This window comes from Mauremys mutica, chromosome 2 (genome assembly GCF_020497125.1).
Source record: "Mauremys mutica isolate MM-2020 ecotype Southern chromosome 2, ASM2049712v1, whole genome shotgun sequence".
Taxonomy (NCBI): Eukaryota; Metazoa; Chordata; order Testudines; family Geoemydidae; genus Mauremys; species Mauremys mutica.
In genome coordinates, this window is record NC_059073.1 from 29,717,875 (window position 1) to 29,737,834 (window position 19,960).

A 19,960-nucleotide genomic window follows, 5' to 3' on the forward strand; every position below is an offset into this window, starting at 1 on the left:
GCATTGGAGTGTTGCTCTTTTAAGACTTTAGAAAGCATGCTCCACACCTCGTCCCTCTCAGATTTTGGAAGGCACCTCAGATTCTTAAACCTTGAGTCGAGCACTGTAGCTATCTTTCGAAATCTCACATTGGTACCTTCTTTGCATTTTGTCAAATCTGCAGTGAAAGTGTTCTTAAAATGAACATGTGCTGGGTCATCATCCAAGACTGCTATAACATGAAATATGACAGAATGCAGGTAAAACACAGCAGAGGACATAAAATTATCCCCCAAGAAGTTCAGTCACAAATTTAATTAATGAATTTTTCTTTTAACGAGCATCATCAGCATGGAAGCATGTCCTCTGGAATGGTGGCCGAAGCATGAAGGGGCATATGAATGTTTAGCATATCTGGTACGTAAATATCTTGCAATGCTAGTTGCAAAAGTGCCATGCAAATGCCTGTTTTCTGCTTCCTGGTGGCATGGTAAATAAGAAGAGGGCAGCATTATTTCCTGTAAATGTAAACAAACTTGTTGTGCAGCCAATCGCTAAGACAAAGAAGTAGGACTGAGTAGACTTGTAGGCTCTGAAGTTTTACATTGTTTTGTTTTTGAGTGCAGTTCTGTAACAAAAAAAGTCTACATTTGTAAGTTGTACTTTCACAACACAGAGATTACACTACGGAACTTGTATGAGGTAAATTGAAAAACACTGTTTCTTTTATCTTTCACAATGCAAATATTTGTAATCAAGAATAATATATGCTTTGATTTCAGTTACAACACAGAATACAATATATATATAAAAATGTAGAAAAACATCCAAAATATTTAATAAATTTAAATTGGTATTCTGTTGTTTAACAGCGTGATTAATCGCAATTTATTTTTTAAATTGTGGTTAATTTTTTGAGTTAATCGCGTGAGTTAACTGCGATTAATTGACAGCCCTACCTTAAACCTTTCCACTTGAAACTGCATTTAGGTGCCGAAATCTGTTCACGGTACTAGAGTGTAGGTGCACAAGTTTGGAAATTTAGTTCTAATTAGAAAGCTTCGGGTCTCAGCCAGCCCTGTTAGTTATCACAAACTTCATTAGAAAGTATTGCATGTTACTTCCCTCTTATATTTGTTGTGCCACTTGCCTCTCTTCATTCTCCATCTGTTCACATGTCTGTGTTCAAACTGCAAGCTGCTCAGGGCAGCAGTCATGCTACTTTCTCAGTTAGGAAAGCACTACTGGCCTGTTGTGGATGCTACTGGAAATAGATAATGCTGGTAAGAGAGAGATGCAGTTTATTCTGACAATTTCATCTGAACAACTTGCATGCTTTGGCTGTACTCAGGTTTTGCAACTTTTTTTTCTTTTAAAAAATTTCAACATTTTTCAACAAATTCCTTTTTCTGTTTCCACAATCTGCAAATGAAGATTAAAGCTCTCATCCCAGGCGAATCTGCACTACTCATGCAAGGCACTGACTCACCTCAGCGCCCAGTGAGGTCAAAAGCAGCTGACCGTTTTTTCATCTAGAGGTGGCTGGAAAATGGAATTTCCATTCTGCGGGAGTTTTCAACATTTCAAATTTCTCTTTAGGGGAAAAAGGGGCAAAAAGTCAACATTTCAAAATTTACCGAGGAACGAAAATTCTGACCTTTCACTTTGGAAACACTGAAATGATGTTATTGATACATTTTAGTTTTGATAACGTAAAACATTATAATATCAAATATTAAATGTATCATAATATAATTAATTAAAAGTTTTATTTTTAAAAAAGAAAATAAGTTAAAATAAGCCAAGAAAGTCCAAACAAAATATTTCATTTGGATTCAAATCCCTCCAAAATTTCTGTGTTTTCTTTTTTTTAAGTTGATCAAAATCAACACATTTCACAAAACATTTTGATTTAAAGAAAACAACATTTTCCAATGGAAAGTTGCTCTGTTTGAAATTTTCCCATCAGCTCTATTTAGCACCTTAGAAAATGAATGCCACTTAAGGTGGACTTTGTTAATGTAGCTTTTTGTTAAAAAGCTAGGGAGCCCCCATATGACTGTCATGGTTTATCATAGCTCCAGTAGTATGAACATTCACAAACAGCTAGCAAGTTAAAACGAATTGCTATTAGCCAATGTAAATTGAATGTTCTTCATACTGTATTGCTCCTTGTAGTGTTATATTGTTAATTTTATTTGAATAGTCTTATTCTGCTTTTTCCATCTGACCAGGCACCGTTTTTCCATTTGAGCAGTAGAATATAGTCTAGAAAGAAATTAATTTTCAGAACACTTTCTTCAATGTGAATGTTTGTCTAGTCAACCTGTGTGGAAGTGATTTATAGGTAGCCTCTTATTAGAAGAAAGTCTGTCAGGCCGCGGGCAGCTCCATGGAAAGATACTTCTGTTAACCGATGCTGTGACTTTTCTTTTGGACACTACATGATGCATTGCCATTTCCCCAAGGATACTAGTGGATACAGACTTTTCATTAGGTTAACACGATTATCTATGACAGTGTGAAACTGAACTTTTTGTGTCAGACTATATGTAATGTTTTCTCTTTTTCTGTTCTACAGCTGAAAACAGAAAAAGAAAGGAAATGGATATTGCATTTAATTTTGATATACAATCCTAAGTAGGGTTTCCATTCAGCCAGTTGTGGCTGGGACAGTCCCTTTTTTAAGCCCTGTCCTGGCCATCCTGACTTTTCTGACAAAAGTGGGCATTTGTCCTATTTGCTCTTGCCAACTTGATCAAGGTCTAGGGCCAGCCCCGCACAGTATCCCATTTTCCCTTTGGGAAATACAGTCATCCTAATTCTGAGACCTTATTTCATGTTACAGTTACCATTAAATTTTATAATTACTATTAATGTTATATAGTACTCAACCCTATATGTAAACAAGGATACCATTCTTGTCCCAAGGAGCTTACATCTTATTTATGCTTATAACGATGAAGCTTTTATAGGCATCATTTTAGTGTCATTAATTCAGTCTACCATTGTGTTCTCTTAAAACTAGTAGGTTGCAATGACCAGTAAATGACAGACCCTGCCCCAAAGAGCTTACAATCTTGAGTAAAAGCGATGAGGTAGATGAATAAACAAACAGACAGGAGAACAGGGAGGGAGGACAAAATAACAATAACAGGCAAAGTTAATGGAAGATTTTCTGTCAAACTGTTTTTCCTGAAGGAAAATGGCTTTTTCACAACAATGGCAATTTTCATGGACATTTTTGGGAGGTTTTGTTGAAAAACCCAAAATGGAACATTTCTAGGTAGGTTTTTGGAAATGAAACATGGATTTATTTTATTTTGGCAACCTAACCCAAAAAACAAAATGTTATTGGTTTTCAGTTTCTCAGTTATATCCCCCAAAACTTCCTAAATTAAATTTTTCACAGAGAAAAATAAATTTTCTTCATCAAATCTAATAACAGACTATTTCAGCATAGACTAGCTGATGACACATTTGTATGTGCCAATGAGTGGCAGTAATCCCAATTGGTCACCTTCCTAGCATTGCAGATACTCTGGCAGTTGAACACATTCAGATACCATACTCTAGTACAACAGGGAATGTCTTTCAGATGCCATATTAAAGGTATACTGATAATTTTGTGATGACTAAGTATTTACATAATTGGATGCATTAGACAAGGCTATTTACCTTGTTGGCATGCTGTTAGATAAATAAATGATGTCAAACTGTCGTACCGGTTTATCCACAAGAACTAATGTCACAGTGTCTTTTGTTGCAGATAACACAAGAGCCTCATCAATTTTATGAGGTTTCCCAGTTTGAACAATCCTCGGGCTTACATGGTAAGACACTTCTCGGGGTCTTCATATTAATGCCAGTGTGAGATGTTGTTGGTTTTGGCTGTCTTTCAATTCAATTTGCTTTCTCTTTAAAAATAGAGAAGTTTGTCTTTTAAAGAGCTATGCTCTGTATTGAGGTGATGTTGAAGATGATCATGATGGTCCCTTCTGGCCTTAAAGTCTGAGTCAAAGTAGGGAAGGTTTCACTGAACGATTGCATCATTTGCAGTGGACGGTTATCCACTGAGGCACTGATTTACCACTCAAATCCAAATGATAAGTAGTTGGGACCATACCTTCTAACAATCTTGGGTGGTATCTTATTTGTAGCAGGAAGCCAATCAGGCCTGAAATCCCTTCTCCCCCGCCCCCCCACAGTCAGGTCTTGATTCACGCTACTGCCTAAGCAGGCCATTCATCTGGCTTTAAACTGGACAGTTCTCTCTTCTTTCAGGTGGTTTGTCCCTCTATCCAGTACTGAGACAGAATCGGGCATGGTTTTGTCTGGTATCAGATGGGGGGTGCCATGTTTAACGAATGCACCTCTCTGCCCCTACCAGCTTGACTTTGTATGTGAGGTCATGCTGGCAAGGGTGAGCCCACACCATTCCCAGAAGTACCAGAATGTCTGGTATCTTGGGAAGTCATCCTACTACTGCCTATTTCATCAACAGGTTTTTGATGTGTGTCTGTAAATATTCTTTCAAAGCTATGGCCAGTTAAGCATTTGTGTTGAGGATCACAATTACAATCACAAAACCAAAACAACTTCCATGATCACGAACATACTAAAACAAGTGACGCCAAGCATTGTGGCATGTGGGTCAAAGGTGGGTGAAGTTTTTCTAATTACACACAAACTCTTTTTGTTGAACCAAGGCATGGGCTGCCTCCTTGGAATGTATGTCTGCAGATCCAGTTATAGGTGATCCAGTTAGGGATGATTTGCCAGGGCAACTTAGAAGGAAGGGAGCTTGGCTGGGATGCTTAGAAGACATGTGGTTGGCAGGGGCAGCTCCAGGCACCAGCACGCCAAGTACGTGCTTGGGGCGGCAAGCCACGGGGGGCGCTCTGCCGGTCACCACGAGGGCGGCAGGCAGGTTGCCTTCGGCGGCATGCCTGCGGAGGGTCCGCTGGTCCCGCTGCTTCGGCAGACCTCCCGCAGGCTGCCGCCGAGGGCAGCCTGCCTGCCGTGCTTGGGGCGGCAAAATACCTAGAGCCGCCCCTGGTGGTTGGAGTGTAAAGGTTCTGGCTTGAAGGCAGGGGACTCTGGTGGTGTGTGTGTGTGTGTGTGTGTGTGTGTGAAAGGGCCGAGGAACCAGCGGGCAGGGGTAGCAATGTGGGCCATCTGGGCTGGATGTGAAGCACTTTGTTTGGACATCTGGCAGCTCCGGGAGGTCTCTTGCTACTCAGCAGCTCTACCCTCTCCCAAACAAGACCCCTGAATGGCTGTAATGTTGGGTAAATTTCACAGGGCATCCCCTGTCGGCAGGGGCTCAAATTAATGCCAGCCAGCTGCTCTGACTGAAGACTCAGGCACCTCTTTTTTCTAATTCTGAAGCAAGACCTTTTTTTATCCACATTCCCACTCCCCAGCTTCCCTTTGGAGACAGAGGGCAATTCCCCAAGCCCCCCTGCCACCCAGCCCCACAGGTATCCAGCTGCAGTCTTTGCAAGACAGGGTGCACAGAGGGAGATCCTGTTCTGCAAAATGACAGGATGAGAAGCCGATCCTGGAAGATCCATAGCCTGGCCAGCTTGGCCAAGGTGAGTGTACTGCATGGCCGTTTGTTGTTCAGGAGAAGGTGGGGCTCCGAAGTGTATGTTTGCATAGGGCCCTGTGACAGGTTGATCGAGCCCTGTGCATGTGTCTTTTTGGATGAGAGGGGCTCTATTGGTATGACATGAAACTTCCTGGGTTTGCTTCAGTATCTTAAGCTGTGCGGCTCAGTGCAAGCTGAATGCTGGGCCTCACAGAAAACCAGCCATCTGTGTGCCAGATGAGCGTACAGCACCCATCGACAGAGCCACAGTGCACAACTCACCACTAAATATAACTACTATTCCAAATTGGACAGTTAGTGTTATTCACCATTACAGCTGAAGGTAGCCAGAAGAGTGCATTTTGCTTCCCAGACATTTTCTGGCAATATGTGGAGGACTGTTTGAAACGGAAAGATTTTTTTAAAAAGAGTTTTTGGTGTACTAGTTCCATCAAGCTTACACCGCACTAATGCTAGTCCTAGTTTGGGAAACTCTGAGCTAAATCAAATCCCCACATGCAAATACCCCTGAATTTGGGGGAATTTGAAATCTAGATCTGGATCTGGATGCAGTTTTGCTGTTCTGGCCCGTCTCTAATCTACAGAACTCAGACTGAGCATTGATGAGAAGTTATTATATTAATCAGTTACTCTTCTTGGGGGAATTCTTGTAAATGATGAGCAGGAACATATAGAAACAGGAGTTTGCTACTGTTGTGATTACTGTGTCCTGGTATTGTTTCAAAGGAAGTGGAGGATGTTGTGTATGTCCAAATATTGGTTATGATCTAGCATTTAAAATGTTTTGGTATGTGGTCATACACAGAAAATGGATTGTAATATAAGTATTTGCTGCACTAGCTCAAAGGCACTGATCGATATTTGGAAAAGATAAGTAAAGCTACCACTTCTACTGCAGATGGAGTGAGGTGACTGCATGTATATGACATTATAACAATCTAAAGGTATCTGAATGGTATAAACACCAAGGAAATATTTAAGGTACTATCATGGGTATAACTAGCAGTAGGGTTACCATATTTCAGGTTCCCAAAAAGAGGACACTGCCAGAGGAGGGAGGATCTGGGAGGGGGGGAAGTGTAGGGGGTATAATTGGGGGCATTGGAGGGGGTACCTGTGACAGGAAGGTGAGGGGCAGTATTGCTCCTTGTCATGATGGCAGGGCAGCTGGTGCAAGCCCAGGAAGCAGCAACAGCCATCAGTCCATGCCTCCCCATGGGACCCGCCTCCCCAGGCCTGGGAGCCAGGCCCTGCATGGGCAGGATCCTACAGCAGTGGCTTGCAGGGGAATGGACCAATCAGATGCAGGGGAGAGACCAATTGGGAAGCGGAACTATTGTGGCTCTTTCTGAGCTGCAACTTTTCTGCTCTGCAAAAACCTCGGATATTTCCTGTTTGAAACATCCACCCAGGCCCAGAAGAGGGGCTCAAAAAAGAGGCAGTTTCTGGGAAAACCCAGACATATGGTGAGTAAGGGAGTAAAATTAAGAGAGGTGATATTTAGGCTAAATAGCAGGCTAAATTTCTCAACCGTGAGATCCAATAGTCTCCCAAGACAAGTGGTGGAAACCTCATTGCTTGGGACATTTAGAACTAGACTTGACTGGCTGTATTAGCAGGGAGCAATCTAGATAAGCAAATAGGTATTTTCCATCTCATTTCTGTTGTTGGGATGTGCTTTGAAATTGCAAAAATTTATATGAACAGTGGTTAAAAATAATAAAACCAAAAGATCAGTAGATAGATTAGTCCTACAGCTGACTACTTCATGGACAGTCTAAGCAGGGAATAACCTATTTCCTTCTTAGGGAGAGGGTTGTAGATTCCAGTGAAGCTAATGAATCTTCATCAGAGGCCTGTATGAAATAACGTTAAAGTTGTAGATATAGCTAGCTACCCTGTTTGTTTACAGATGACTTGGAACAAGAATATTAAGTGAACTCTGTTTTTACTTCTCATAATTACTTTTTGAGAGCCACTATATCCTGAAGAACAGTTAGATGGTCAAGTTAAACACCAAGACTTTGTCTACATAAACTTTAGTCAGTAAAACTTTTATCATTTGGAGGTGTAAAAAAACCACAAACCCCGAATGACAAAAGTTTTACCTACGAAAAGCACCAGTGTGAACAGCGCTTTTTCGGTAGGAGAGCTCTCCTGCCAACAAAGCTACCACTGCTCATTGGTGGAATCTTTTTGTTGGCGGGAGATGCACTTGTAGCATGACCCTGAGAAAATGATTAGGGGTTTGGAACAGGTCCCATATGAGGAGAGATTAAAGAGGGTAGGACTTTTCAGCTTGGAAAAGAGGAGACTAAGGGGGGGGATATGATAGAGGTATATAAAATCATGAGTGATGTGGAGAAAGTAGATAAGGAAAAGTTATTTACTTATTCCCATAATACAAGAACTAGGGGTCATCAAATGAAATTAATAGGCAGCAGGCTTAAAACAAATAAAAGGAAGTTCTTCTTCACACAGCACACAGTCAACTTGTGGAACTCCTTACCTGAGGAGGTTGTGAAGGCTAGGACTATAACAGCGTTTAAAAGAGAACTGGATAAATTCATGGAGGTTAAGTCCATTAATAGCTATTAGCCAGGATGGGGTAAGGAATGGTGTCCCTAGCCTCTGTTTGTCAGAGGGTGGAGATGGATGGCAAGAGAGAGATCACTTGATCACTACCTGTTAGGTTCACTCCCTCTGGGACACCTGGCATTGGCCACTGTTGGTAGACAGGATACTGGGCTAGATGGATCTTTGGTCTGACCCAGTACGGCTGTTCTTATGTTCTTAAATTCTTAAGCTGAGAGAGAGAGCTTTTGAGTAAGGCATTGGCTAGAAAGAGGTTTGGGATTGTGAGCAAAGAAACTGTCTTTTGCTATTTCATTCCTACTGTGTTCAGGGAAACAGGACATTATATACTTTTTTAGTAAATAAACAGGATTGTGTCAAAGAAATACCTGACTCCATCACCAGTTTCTCTTCCTGATAGGAACAACCTGCGAGGCCCCAAATGTTGGCTAACTACTGAGGTCAAAAGGGGCAACAATATACTTGCTATATATTAAGATTTTTTGTTAACTCTTTTTAAAGAGCCATCCTCGCTTGCTAGCTGTCTGAATGTAATTTTTTTTATTTTTCTTGTTGAAGACAAATTTAGAAAAGTCCAGTATTTCAGCAATTCTTCAGTCATCATTAACTTCCACTCTTTATTTGTTACTTTTTCTGGTATTTCTTTTTCCACTGAGCGTCTGCGTTGTGTGCTGACCTCTACACTATTCCCTGCTATACCCCCCCCCCAACATGATATCATCGCTCCTTTAGGAGCCATTAGTTATCTATGTGCTCCAGCAGTCCATCTCCTATTGTAGAGGGGATAGAAGGTTTGGAGAAGGGATCTGCAAGACTTAACAATGACCCAATCTGCATCAATTGACATAATCATCCTGCTGGACCTCTCTATGGTATTTGATGTAGCTGATCACAAAGTATTGTCCTACCTACAAGAAGTTGTAGAAGAGTGAATGGAAACACGTTGAAATAGCTCCTCCCCCTTAAATGAAACTCCAGCCTCTAAAGCCCTCACCTGTAGAGTCTCACAAGGCTCAGTTCTCTCTCCATATTATTCAGCATCTATGGCCTGGTCTACACTAGGAGGTTACGTCGAATTTAGCAGCGTTAAATCGAATTAACCCTGCACCCGTCCACACAACGAAGCTATTTAGTTCGACATACAGGTCTCTTTAGTTCGATTTCTGTACTCCTCCCCGATGAGGGGAGTAGCGCTAAATTCAACATGGCCATGTCGAATTAGGCTAGATGTGGATGGAATTCGATGTTAATAGCTCCGGGAGCTATCCCACAGTGCACCACTCTGTTGACGCTCTGGACAGCAGTCCGAGCTCGGATGCTCTGACCAGCCACACAGGAAATGCCCCTGGAAAATTTGAATTCCTTTTCCTGTCTGGCCAGTTTGAATCTCATTTCCTGTTTGGACATCGTGGCGAGCTCAGCAGCACTGGCAGCGATGCAGAGCTCTCCAGCAGAGGTGTCCATGCAATCTCAGAATAGAAAGAGGGCCCCAGTATGGACTGACCGGGAAGTCTTGGATCTGATCGCTGTGTGGGGCGATGAGTCTGTGCTTTCGGAGCTGTGCTCCAAAAAACACAATGCAAAGACCTACGAGAAGGTCTCCAAAGCCATGAGAGACAGAGGATACAGCCGGGATACAACGCAGTGCCGCGTGAAAATCAAGGACCTGAGACAAGGCTACCAAAATATCAAAGCGGCAAATGGACGCTCCGGATCCCAGCCCCAGACATGCCACTTCTACGAGGAACTGCATTCCATTCTAGGTGCGGCCGCCACCACTACCCCACCACTGACCGTGGACTCTGACGATGGGATAGTGTCGACGGCCGGTTCCTCGGAGATGTTCGCGGACGGGGAAGATGAGGAAGCAGATGAGGAGGACAAGGCAGTCGACAGCGCTTACAACGCTGATTTCCCCGACAGCCAGGATCTCTTCATCACCCTCACTGAGATCCCCTACCAACCCTCCCCAGCCGTTAACACGGACCCTGAATCGGGAAGGATCAGTCGGTAAGTGCTTTAAACATGTAAACATTTATTTTTAACAGAGCAGGAATATTAACTATGTGAAAAGAAGGTCAATATATATGGGGATAGAACAGAAATCCTCTTGGGAGATCTCCACGAAGCTCTCCTGGAGGTAATCGAAAAGCCTCCGCAGGCGGTTCCTGGGGAGAGCGGCCTTATTGGGTCCTCCGTGGTAGGACACTTTTCCGTGCCAGGCTATCAGCAGGTACTCTGGGAGCATTGCCTCGACGAGCATGGCGGCATAGGCCCCTGGTTTGTGCTGGCTTTCACGCAGCATGCGGTCTCTATCTCTGTCAGTGATCCTCCTCAGGGTGATCTCGCTCAGGGCGTCCTGCTTTGAATTAGGGGAATGTTAGTATTGGGAATGCTTGAATGTTCCTTTACATAACAATAAGCGTCGGTTTACAGCAGAGGGGCAGCATACAGGGATCTTTCTCGGTGGAACAGGGGCAGAGTTCATGCTTTCCGGATTGCCGGCAGCAGGAACTTGCAAACGCTATGACCATTGCTTTGAGCGTGAAAGGAGGGCACTGCTATACATTAAGGTTTAAGCAGCCAAAAGTCTACGGATTACCATGTGTGCCTGCTCCACAAATTCTGCTGTCCTGCCCCGCTTGTCTGATCTCCAGTGCAAGACGCCAAGCAATGAATGCGAAGGCCAAAAATTCGAACTTGTCCTGAGTGCGCATGAGATAGGTGCTGTGCATGGTCTTGTTCACAGAGACAGACTAGTCTATGTTCATTGTTCGCAAAAATGTATCTTTGTAAGGAATTCACTCCCTTTTTCCCATCACACAGCTGCGACTGTTTCCCGACCTGCCCCGGCATCCCCCTCACAGAGGCTGGCGCAGATTAGGCGGCGAAAGAAAAGGACACAGGACGAGATGTTCGCTGAACTTATGGGCTGCTCCCGAGCTGAGGCGGCACAACAGACCCAGTGGAGGGAGAACATGTCTCAGTACCAGCGCTCACACAGCGAACGGGAGGACAGGTGGCGGCAGGAGGACCAGCAGGCGACTCAAATGCTGCTTGGACTAATGAGGGAGCAAACGGACACGCTCCGGCGCCTTGTGGATGTTCTGCAGGACCGCAGGCAGGAGGACAGAGCCCCACTGCAGTGTATCTGTAACTGTCCTCCCCTGCCACAAAGTCCCATACCCCCCTCACCCAAAGTAACAAGAAGGAGGGGCGCCAGGGGCCGTGAAAACTGTCACTCCACCCCTGCAGAGTGCTCAATTAACAAAAAGCTCTCATTCCCTAAATTTTGAGAAGTCCTTTCCTTCCTGCCTCACCCAAGCCCCCATCCCAGTTTCATCCCCTAACTGTCTAGGTGATAATAAAAAAGACTTTTCTGTTAATTACTGTTTCTGTCATGTTCTTTTAGAGTAGACTGTGTTTCAAGAGGGGAAGGGGGTTGATAATTGGACAGGTCAGTCACCTTTACCAGGGTACAGACACGGGGGCAGGTTCAGCAGCAGGTCACACACACAGTGCAGTCTCTAGGCACCCTGGTCAGTCTGGGAGGTTGTTTTCATGTTCTGTTTTGGGGGTGCTATGTGACTTTGTGGCGGGGGAGGGTGTTAGAGATCTTATGCAGCGGTCCTTATCCTGGATCACAGAGCCATGCAGCAGCTGATCTGTAACCGTCCTCCCTTGCCACAAAGTCACATAGCCCCCACACACAGAGTCCCGAGAAGGAGGGGTGGCAGGCTCGGTTGAAACAACCAGTCCGCCACCGCGCACTGCTCTAGGAGCAGGAGCCTGTCATTCCTCGAGTTTAGAAGCGGTCTTTGCAGCACTACACACCCTACCCACCACAATCTGCGTCCCAGTTTTAACCCTTTACCGCGAAATCAGTACTAAAGAAAACGGTGTTTATTAACAAAGTTCCATGTATTTTATTTTTAAACGTGTGTTGGAAGGGGGGGAATGGGGTGAAAGAGGTATGTAACTGCAGAGGATAGTCAACATTAACTGGGTAAAGAAACGGGGGCAGGTTCAGCTTCTCTGTAAACAAACTTAATAGTCACAGGTTACCCTGCTCCCTGAGGAACCTAGCTTTCAAAGCCTCCCGGATGCACAGCGCTTCCCGCTGGGCTCTTCTAATTGCACGGCTGTCTGGCTGGGCGTAATCAGCAGCCAGGCTATGTGCCTCAACCTCCCATCCCGCCATAAAGGTCTCCCCCTTGCTCTCACAGAGATTGTGGAGCACACAGCAAGCTGCAATAACAATGGGGATATTGGTTTCGCTGAGATCTGAGCGAGTCAGTAAGCTTCTCCATCTCCCCTTGAGACGTCCGAAAGCACACTCCACCACCATTCTGCACTTGCTCAGCCGGTAGTTGAAGAGTTCTTTGTCACTGTCCAGGGCGCCTGTATAGAGCTTCAAGAGCCAGGGCATTAGCGGGTAGGCTGGGTCCCCGAGGATCACTGTAGGCATCTCCACAACCCCAACAGTTATTTTGTGGTCTGGGAAGAAAGTACCTTCCTGCAGGCGTCTAAACAGACCAGAGTTCCTGAAAACACGCGCGTCATTAACCTTGCCCGGCCATCCGACGTTGATGTTGGTAAAACGTCCCCTATGGTCCACCAGTGCTTGCAGCACCATTGAAAAGTAGCCCTTTTGGTTAATATACTGGCTGGCCTGGTGGTCCGGTCCCAGGATAGGGATGTGAGTGCCATCTATAGCCCCACCGCAGTTTGGGAATCCCATTGCGGCGAAGCCATCTATGATGACCTGAACGTTTCCCAGGGTCACTACCTTTGAGAGCAGTAGCTCAACGATTGCGTTGGCAGCTTGCATCACAGCAACCCCTACGGTAGATTTGCCCACGCCAAAGTGGTTCGCTACTGACCGGTAGCTGTCTGGCGTTGCAAGTTTCCAGAGGGCTATGGCCACTCGCTTCTGCACAGTCAGGGCTGCTCGCATCCGGGTGTCCTTGCGCTTCAGGGCAGGGGACAGCAAGTCACACAGTTCAAGGAAAGTGCCCTTACGCATGCGAAACTTTCGCAGCCACTGTGATTCATCCCAGACCTGCAGCACTATGCGGTCCCACCAGTCCGTGCTTGTTTCCCGGGCCCAGAATCGCTGTTCCACAGCATGAACATGACCCATTGCCACCATGATGTCCACGGCGTGGGGTCCCGTGCTTTGTGAGAGGTCCGTGCCACTCTTACACTTGATGTCCTCACCGCGCTGCCGGAGCCTCCTTGCCCGATTTCTCAGCATCTGACTGTGAAAAAGGTGGACGATAAGGTGCGAGGAGTTGACAACAGCCATAAGTGCAGCGATGATCGCAGCGGGCTCCATGCTCGCAGTGCTGTGGCATCCGCGCTGTCACTGACCAGAAAAGTGCGTGAACAGATTTCCAGCCGGCGCTTTCATGGAGGGAGGGCAGGAGTGACGGTTGAATGACGACAGTCGACACATATTTTCCCCCAGCAGGCATTGGGGGCTCGACCCAGAATTCCAATGGGCAGCGGGGACTGCGGGAACTGTGGGATAGCTGCCCACAGTGCACCGCTTCCAATGTCGACGCTTGCCCCGTTAGTGTGGACTCACAAAGTCGAATTACTGTCCTTAGTGTGGATACACACATTCGACTTTGTAAGGTCGGTTCCACAAATTCGAGTTAAGTAAAATCGAACTACTCTGGTAGTGTAGACATACCCTATATGTATGAAGACCTGCTGGAGTGCCAGCAGTGTGCAGCTCAAACCTGATTCTACATCTCCTTTATGTCAAATGTAAACAACATTAAGCTAAAATTGGCCCTTAATAAAGAGTATAACGGGTCAAAATATTTTGAACTTAATTTTTTATTAAACTCTACACAAAAAATGAATTTTGACAAACTATCCTGAAAATGTTAAATAAATAAATTAAAAGTATATTATTGACCAGAAATAGAGCTGGTGAAAGTTTTTTATTTTGTTGTGAATTTTTAAACTGTTTTTTTTCAACTAGTGTATTTATAAGCAGCTGACTAAACAAATTTAAAATGCAACAAGACTGAGATTATATGGGTAGGAAGACAGACATGCTTCAAAGAAATTGCCTCCTTGGCACCACCCTACTATCAAAAGCATCTGCCCACAGTCATGGGGTTATTTTGAACTCCTGAGTGCTACTGGATGCTGAAATAACATGAAAATTCTCTCATTCATGTGTGACTTGGCCAGAAGATTGCTACCTATCCTATGGGGAAAAGATGTGGCCACAGTAATCCATGAATTTGTGACTTCCAGTCTTGGTTATTGCAATTTATGTCTAGGAATGAAGCCGTAAACTCTGAACAAATGTCAAATGGTGCAAAATACAGCCACCCATTTGCTTAATATACAAGAGATCACCCTGAGCATATTACCTGGTGCTCTGCTCTCCGTATTGGTTCTCCACTTCAATTCAAGGTCTTTGTTCTGATAGCCAAAGTCCTCAAGATTTTTTTCCCTCGCTACGCTACCTGAAATATCATCTCTCCCTTCATAATCACTTCACTGAAACAATGAAACTGCAAGTCAGGAAGTACTGGTTTGTGAGTTCAGGAGTCAGAACTCTCACTTGGAACTGGATCTTGACTACAGAACTTGCTCCTGCAAGAGACAGGCCTCCTCACTTTTAGATCTAATATAATACTCATTCTTCTTAATTATCTTTCCCACAATACATTTTTCAACAACACAAATGTGGAATTCATAGACCATGTCATTTTTGAGGATATGGTGAGCCAAAAATTTAAGCCATTTTTCAAAAAGTGGAGTATGGGGACTTATTAAAAAAAAAAAACACCATCGCTTCAAAAATCCTTTTCTATTTGTTTTGTTTTCCCTCAAACTTCCCGGAAAATTACTTTGGCATGTGAAATTGCAGGGATATTGACTGAGTTTTGAGGAAGCATATAGGGTTTGAAAATCAGGCTAGTTTTGGGTTTACCTGTGGAGCGGCTACTGCCACTTCATAATTACATATTAGTTTGGCGTTGGAAGGTGTTTGAAACAAATCCATTTGAGAGACTGGCTTGAAAATAAAATCAGCTGACTCAGATAAACATCATCAAAAGGTAAGTTCTAGCGAAAGCAGTACTTCAAGAAGCTGTGACGCGCCCTGTGGATTGGAGTATAATTTATCCAAATACTCCCTTAGAGATTCTGTCATCCATGCACGCCAAGTGAAAATATCATGGTGTCAGTAAATGATCTCTTATAACCTATAAAATGTTTTATCGTTATTTAAGTACCATGCAATATGTAGTGTAATTTGGTTCACATGGTGGTGACTACCCACTTTTTTTAATTATGTGGAATCATTATTATGAAGCTAAAGAAATATGTGTAGTTAAAGTCAACTTCACAAATTATGAGCCCTGATCCCATTCCCATTCTGAAGTCAATGGGTGTTTTGTCATTAACTTCAGTGGGAACAGATTGTGCATGTGAATCAACAGGAACATGTTCCTTTCCTTTCAGCGAGAATGATCCAGTTCTGGAGGCACAGTTCAGAGAAGCATGCAGGCAAAAGTAGAAATCTGGGGGGAGATTTACCTTGTCTCCATCACAGGAAGTATCAAGTGCACACTATCTAAGATACATTTGAGTTATTTATTAATATTTAAAGAGGTTATTTAGCATCAAGCATAGAGTATAATTCTTGAAAAGAGAAGACAGCAGAATGGTTGTCAACAAGAGAGACTTGCTTAAAAGTTGCCAAGAGAAATATTGCATTAAACAAGCATTCACTGGGGATGGCGGGGAGGGAGGGGGGGATGTCTTTCTTTCTGTTTCAAAGCCCTGTTTACTTAAATACAGTTTCACCCTCCATTCTCTGGAAATATTCTGGAACATTTTTAATAACAACAATAAAGAGGTAAATCAGAATGACCAGTGGTTTTCACCCACAGCATCATTCAAAGCCAGTCTTCCTCCCCAGTACTTTCCGTATGCTAAAATAGCAGACCACCCTTGCGGTACCCTAACCACTGACCTGTTTATAGTTTGTTCATCTTCTTTAGTTTAATGAGGTGATGAATAAATGCACTTTTACCAGGAATAAGGGACTGTCAGTGATGGAAACTGAAGTCCTCTGTTTATTCATAGGCAGGTAGGTTGGCGCAGTGCAGATCTGTCTGTCAGTAATTGCACATTCGGCGTCAAGGGATAACACTGTTAAGTGGTGGGGCCTTTTCTGAGCAGACCCGGACAGTGTTATCAATCTGAGACAAAATATATGGGATTTGGGGAACAAACTCCATAATGCACATTGACAACCAGACTCTCTTTTCTTAGGAGCCATACATAATTCTGTCTTCTAATGTCTTTCCCTTATCAGTACAATAAGTCTAATATATATGACCCAGCAGTTTATAAGATACTTAGACACAGCAGGGATAGTCACAACAAAGATTTTAGGCAAACATTTTGCAGGAAACAATATCAGAAACTATCCTTTTAAATATGGTATTAACATCATCTCTATTCTACTCAACCATGTGCCTTGAAGCAGCAGAATAAATTTTTTGTTGAACACATTTTTGACAGAAAAGTCCTGAGAATATTGACGTTTTTTCTATTTTTAAGAGACATTTAAAATCAAAATGTCATGAACATTTTAAAATTTGAAGAATTTCAACCAGCTCTTTTCCCACTATTGGGAATGGGGTTGCTGGATGGCAAGTTATCCAAACTTTGTGGCAGGGAAGAAAGACAAAATCATAACAAATGCTTGAAAATATAATGTACACAGTATTCTATAGTAACACTCTACAATGTTGTACTCTGTACACACAACTTAGAACTGTGATTTTTGAAGTGTTTGGGAATATTATTGTAGAAAGCCATCATTCCTTTTTTACAAGGGCTTTTTTGTATTAAAAATTCTGCAAGGTCTGAATCTGAGTGTAATGCAATTATTTTTATGTCTGATAAACTGAATGAATAACTGCTTGTGTGCAACATAGGTGAAGCAGGTTTCAACAGTCCTTGGTTTGCTTTTGATTTACATGTCTATGCAAAGACGTACAACTCCTTTAACATATTATATTGCTTCAAAATAAAGCAATTAGGTAAGATGCAATCCTGCTGATTTCTTTTTCAGTCTTTGATACAATATTGAGTTCATAAAAAATATATGCACATTAAGTCAACATCTATTGCACAGACATACAGCTATTCAGTTACTTCATGAAAGGCGAAATTACTTGATTGCAAAGGTTCACGGAATGATAGCAGCAAGGGATAAGGCAGGATTATCATTGACGTCAATACAATTAATGGGGGCAGATAACTTCTTTTAATTGTCACCTAAACCACGAAAAGTACGGATAAAGAATCTCTGAATGACAAGAGGAAGCTTCTCTTTTCCTAAACCAGGATTATCCTACAGTTCCTCAAGAAAACCCTGGCTGAAGGTAAAGGAAATATAATTTTAATGCAACATCCTTTAATTCTATACAGATGTTTACCCAAAAAAATGTAGCTATATCATCTGCAGTGCAGAAAAAAGATGGAATTTTATCCCTCAGTCTGTTATCAATTAAATCATCAAAACAAAATTATCATTCAAATTACAATGTATCATTTCACTTTTAGAATGTATGGGGAGGAGGCAATCTGTGAAGCAGAAATCTGCAAACCATCAAAGCAACAAAGAAATATTAAAGTTCAATGGGCAGTTTGTTCATGCATGTTTTAATCTAGTTTTTTTTTAAATGGAAACCATGTCCACGTGGTCAAAATAACATTTGTGTCAAAAGAAGCCTTTGAGGTTCAATCCAGTGAAATAATCAAACTTTAAAAAAAAAAATCCCAAATTTTTTTCAATAGGGGAAAGTGCTCCCCAGGGGTTATAAGAAGGTGACATTAGTAGAATTTCAATGTGGGAAAGTATCTATAGTAGGAAAAGCTTGTTATAAGAGTAGAATATCAAATGCTCCGCTTCTAAATGTATTCTGTTGCACAACTCTGCAACTGAGAACTGTTTTTAATTTTCACTTAATACTTAGATTCTATTGTTTTCTAACATGCATATGTTGTACTTGCTCAGTATTAAGTTTTATGGTATAGTACATCTACATTTTAAAGTGATCATCTGTCTCTGCAGAAGAGATTTGTTATATCCATAATTTGACTGTACACTCATCTTAAATAAATTAACAAAACGCCAGACAGTTTCCTACCATTAGCTGACAAGATTGAAACTACAGTTGCAAAACTTTTTTTTCTTTAAGGAGATGCACATATTTTTCAAGAGGATAGATACATTGGTAAAATCCTCATTGAATGTTCTACTTGGGTCTGGTCAGAACTTAAGCAGATGGTATTGTTTCTTTCGTAAGCCATTCCTTCTTCTGAAAATGTTCCCTACAAAGATATTAGCATTTTCTTTTGCCTTTGAAATTTAAGACCTTTTTCGCCTCTTAAAAATTAAGCAACAGGTATGCTGCTATATTCCATGTTGCAATATTTATATGGGACAAAGGCTCATATTAATAAATATTCTTTCTGTGGTCAGGATTTTTTCAACAAAAATCCAGTAAAGGCATTGGAAAGAAACTATTTTTTGTTTGCTAATGTAGAATCTGGTCACACACTTAGCATCTGAAATTTAAATTGAGCATTGTTTAAGCGAGAGTTTATAGCTAGCTTGTTGTCACTCTGACCTGGAAGAGAAAAGTATTCTCCCTCTCACATGTAAAAATTCTCCACTGTCGTCTTCCCTTTCCATCAAATTAATAAGTTTGTCTTTTTCCCAGTTAGATGTATATGTCTAAATGATGTTTTAAATGTCTTATATGGGCATAATAGTTGAGAATAATGAGCCTAGAAATATGACTTATGGCAACTTGTTCAGAAATTAAATGTCTTCCTATATATATAAATTGACTGTCCCTTTAAATCACATCAACATTGCAAAGAAAGAAAACAATATTCAAATCAGGAATGGGAGACTCTCATGGAGTTTGATGTTTTGTTGACTTTGAGGTGTGTGTCACTTCCAGGAGAGCTGTTGCAACAAGTTGAAAAGTATTTCTGCTCTTCTGATTTGGAAGCAGTCTGTATGTGGCCTGTGTTTGTGTGCTGCTGATACAAATGTATGTTCCAGCTGTCTTGAGGTCTAGATATGCCTCCTCATGTGTGCGTTCCCTAACGCTTAAGTTAACTGTCCCAAGGGAGCAGTTCCTGGGAGACAGAGCTAAGGCATCTTCAGTATCAAGCCTTTGTTACCTTCAAACATGTCTTAAATTCAAACCTGGTCACGTTTAGAATGAACAGCAAGACTCAGCTCTCGAACCAGACTTTCCACTAACTGTTAACTATTGAATCCTGGGCAATCAACTGACCGGCCAGGTTCTTCTGTTCTCTGCCCTTTAAAGCTGCAAAGTTGCAAGGGGATACAGTGTGTTTGCCCTTTTCACTGGAAATGTCAGTGAATCCCAATGTAAATCATGCAAAATGTGCCATGATTAAAGCTGGATGAATAACTGGTTTTTCTGTTCCCTGGTACTTTTTGAAAAATCACAAAATAATAATAAATCATTTTAGATCTACCCCATTTCCCCCCACACACACAAATTTTTGGTGAACCAAAAAGTTTTAAAAATTTGTTTTGTATCAAGCAAAATACTTTGTGTACCCACAACAAAATGCTTAATTTCACCTTTTATGATTTTACATTTTTATATAATATTGAAGGAATTTTTTAAACAAAAAATCATTTACAATTGAAAACTCATAGTTTCATTTAGAAAT

At 42.2% G+C, this 19,960-nt stretch overlaps 1 protein-coding gene and 1 long non-coding RNA gene across 3 annotated transcripts in view; one reads left to right on the forward strand and one right to left on the reverse strand.

Moving 5' to 3' along the window:
• Window positions 1-19,960, forward strand: part of TRPS1 (transcriptional repressor GATA binding 1) — a 405,556-nt gene that overhangs the window by 82,464 nt on the left and 303,132 nt on the right. Inside the window, exon 3 of the mRNA XM_045007716.1 lies at window positions 3,749-3,812. The gene's annotated coding sequence lies outside the window, so the exon portion shown is untranslated. The remainder of the gene's footprint in view (window positions 1-3,748; window positions 3,813-19,960) is intronic.
• Window positions 1,147-19,537, reverse strand: LOC123365091. Of its 2 annotated transcripts, none has more exons than XR_006577423.1 (3): window positions 19,461-19,537; window positions 1,469-1,572; window positions 1,147-1,240 (listed from the first exon to the last, which is right to left on the reverse strand). It is a non-coding gene; the product is annotated as an uncharacterized LOC123365091 (long non-coding RNA). The 2 variants fall into 2 exon arrangements; XR_006577422.1 differs by having other exon boundaries at window positions 19,436-19,508.